This window comes from Bidens hawaiensis, unplaced genomic scaffold (assembly GCF_021521415.1).
Source record: "Bidens hawaiensis isolate Kalapana, Puna unplaced genomic scaffold, B.hawaiensis_p1.1 tig00078559_1, whole genome shotgun sequence".
NCBI lineage: Eukaryota > Viridiplantae > Streptophyta > Magnoliopsida > Asterales > Asteraceae > Bidens > Bidens hawaiensis.
This window is the reverse complement of record NW_027503460.1, coordinates 26,941-30,555: the sequence shown is the minus strand read 5'-3', so window position 1 is coordinate 30,555 and position 3,615 is coordinate 26,941. Positions and strand designations below refer to the sequence as shown.

At 32.4% G+C, this 3,615-nt stretch overlaps 1 pseudogene across 1 annotated transcript; it reads right to left on the bottom strand.

Moving 5' to 3' along the window:
- Positions 1–852: 852 nt before the first annotated feature.
- LOC143606956 (protein NETWORKED 3C pseudogene) lies at positions 853–2,643 on the bottom strand (annotated as a pseudogene). The gene is made up of 2 exons (XR_013148847.1): positions 2,556–2,643; positions 853–1,406 (listed from the first exon to the last, which is right to left on the bottom strand). The product of XR_013148847.1 is annotated as a protein NETWORKED 3C pseudogene (transcript).
- Between the last annotated feature and the right edge of the window lie 972 nt (positions 2,644–3,615).

Sequence of the window (3,615 nt, the reverse complement as noted above, 5' to 3'; positions counted from 1 at the left end):
CAATCTTTCAGGGATGATCCCGCAGAGTCTGTCGTCTTTGACTTTCCTTAGCCACTTGAACTTGTCATACAACAACTTATCGGGCCGGATACCAACTGGAAACCAACTCCAGACACTTGTGGAACCTTGGATATATGCCGGTAATAACGAGCTTTGTGGCAGTCCGTTACTCAAGAGTTGCAGCCGTACTGAAGTCTCGGTTACTATCGAGGAAGATGAGTACAATGACGATGGCGATAATGTCAAGAAGATATGGATTTACGCTGTATCGAGTGGTTTCACGACGGGGTTTATTGGGATTTTGGGAGTTGTGGTGCTTGTCAAGAGATGGAGACTTGCACTTTTCAAGTTGTGGCGGGTTACATAGACAGGAAAAAATATGGAAATTAACTTACACTAACAATCTCATTATTTTTAGTGCAGTCAATAAGTTACTTCTGTTTATAACTCTATAATTTTTGTTATATATTTTACATGAATTTAATGGTGTTGATTATTTATTCTACATCCTAACCAAGGTAAAAAAAAACACATTTTTGTATTACTTCTGTTTACACTTTATAATTTTTGTATTATAAAGTGCAGTAATCTTATAGCTTTGAGAATATTTAACAAAGATGTAACATATAAGCAAATCCAGTAATTACATCACTATGTAAAATTCATACTGTATGTGACAAACATTCGAACGAGTCAAAACTTTATTCGACCCGAACCCATTACTCAAACCACTCAACTAGCCCATATGCTACCACTTTCAACCAAAACACTATTTTCAAATTTCATGTATCTCAAATTGTATAATGTGGTAATATGGTATATGATCTATCAACAAAATGAACATTACTCTACTCAAAAAACATCTTTTCCCAAAATACCCTTGAGCTGCATTTTGGAAACACATATCTTTTTAAGGTTTAAATTCTCTTGCTTGATTAAATCCACACAAAAACTCAACTGTCTTATTACTTCTCTTTTCTCTTCATCTTTTTCAACCAACATCATTTTTTGAATCTTGTTTTCTTCTTTCAATCTATTAACTTCTTCCATCAAATGCATAACTTCTTCATTTTTCGTTTCACGGGTTTGATGATCATCGGTCTCTGATTCATTAGAATCATGATCATGACACAAGTCAACTGAGTCAGAATAACTGTCATACGATTTGTCCTCATCAGCGGTCGGATGGAAAGTTTGGTGTTGGGTCAAAAGGCGAGTACTTGAGTCGAAGCCAAACTTGGTGGCTTTATCATAGTGTAGAGCTAGTGCTCGTTGGGTTCGGTATGAATCCTCGATTAGTTTGATAAGCTCGGGTCGTTTGATGTAGTACATTTCTGCGCGTTTTGCAAAAGAATCTGCTTCTTGGTCTATCAAGTTCAGCGTGGATTCTGTCTTTTCATCTAGCTCTGTGCACCATCATTCATATCATTAGTCATTCATTCTAACTATGGATGTGCATAAAGCAGAAATAACCGAACCGGAACAAAAACTGACGGTTTGTTTTTAATGTTCCATAAAAAACAATGATTTCGGTTCGTTTTCGGGTTTGGGTGCAAGTGTGTAACTATAAGTCTGTAAACCGAAATTACCAAGCCGGGAAAAAAAACGACATTTTGGTTTTAATGTTTAGTAAAAACCAAAATTTCAGTTCGGTTTTGTGTGTAACAAAAACCGAAAAAACCGAATCGAAGTTTTCGATTTATATTTTTTATTTTAAAGTTTAGGTAATTTTTAGTAGTTTAATATATAGTTTAACCCAAATACGTTAACTAATAAAAAAATTTATGCCCAAATTTCGTTATTTCTGGCCAACGTACCCAAAAATTCATATGACAAACCATAAACCGAAAAAACCGAAAGCTAATGGTTTTCAAAAACCGACATTTCGTTAGCCCAAAACTTTCAAGCCCAAATGGCAAAACCGAAAAAACAAAGAACCAAAAATACCAAAACAGGACTGTTTTCGAAAATCGCAAAAACCGACATTTTGGTTTTTGGTTCGGTTTTAGCCCAAAACCGAACCGAACTGACCCATATGAAAAAACAATTAATCTAGACACAAAAACTTATAGATTTATATCTTTCATTTTAAGTTTTAAGTAATTTATAATACTTTAATATATAATTTAACCAAAATATTTTAGCCCAAATGTCTATTAATTATCCCATATGTCTAAAATCAATTTATTATCAACTAACAAAAAAATTTAGGCCCAAAAACATTTTTGCCAACTATTTTATCGGTCCAAAACTTTCAAGCCGACGTGTCAAATCTGAAACCGAAAACCGAAACCATACAGTTTTCATATCGGTCCAAAACTTTCAAGCCCAGATGTCAAATCTGAAACCAAAACCATATAGTTTTCAAAAACTCAAAAAAAAAAACATATCGGTTTTTGCCTAAAACCGAACGGAACCGAACCCAACCGACCCATGCACATTATTTGTAACATAAGTTTTCATGCTTCTTATATAACCATAATTAACAAAAATAAGATTTAAAGAAGAAACAATGAATCTAAATTCTAAACACAAGAATGGTGTGTAGTGTGTACCTTCAAGAGTTGACTTTAGCCATGAAGAGTTTCTTGTGATCATATTATTCTGACTCTCAAACCACCACAACTTCTTTAACCCCACCATTTTCTATATATTCACCTTCACTAATAATATCCCACAATATTAAAGATTCATCACCAGCAACATGAACACAAGCAGAAGTTTAAATCTTTAATGGCTGGAAAAATGAACAAGTTGGTTGTTGAAATCATGGAGGGTATTTTATATACGAGGTGGTGAAGGGTATTTTCGTCCATGTGAAATATTGGACGAATGACACTGTGGCACTGTTACATAGAGTTTGAAGTTGATTAAGTTTACGATTACACCCTTGGTGGGCCCAGGTGAGGGTGGTATTGTTTGTTATAAAGCTAACAGACTAACGGTTGTTTGGAGCGTCTAATCCAAAAGAGGAAATAAATTATTTATAAAATTTACCATTTTTTATTATTTAATATAATTGGTTGTTATAATTAGTATAATTAGTAAGTTACCAGCAGTATTTCCAATTGCACTGGACATGGATATTTATGGAGTAAATTATATGTTATACACTAAAGAGGAAATAAACTATTTGTAAAATTTACCATTTTGTATCTTAAATATATCAGGTTGTTTTCTGTATTTTCTAAAGCACCAGATTGTTTTATTTGTAAATGGATGTTTCTCATGTATTTGACCCGAATTCACGGGTATGGGTTTCACCAAACCCAGATAATTCTTAAACTGGCTATAACATCTCATTATATTAAAAATTAATCTCACCAAATATTTGATATGAAAATCTTATAAAATAGGGATATACAAAAAATTAATATGCAGTTTTTTTAAAAAAATGTTATTTACAATTAATAAACAATTTTATTGTAAAAAAATACGAGGGTCATGAGTCTCACCAAGAGCAAATAGCTTTTAAATAGGTTATAATATCTTATTTATTTGTGAAACATTTCCATCATCAAACCTTAAGTATATATTAACTCCCTTACAATAAATAAAATTAAAATAAAAAATATATATTATATTATAAACATAAATGAAAACAACCCCGTAATA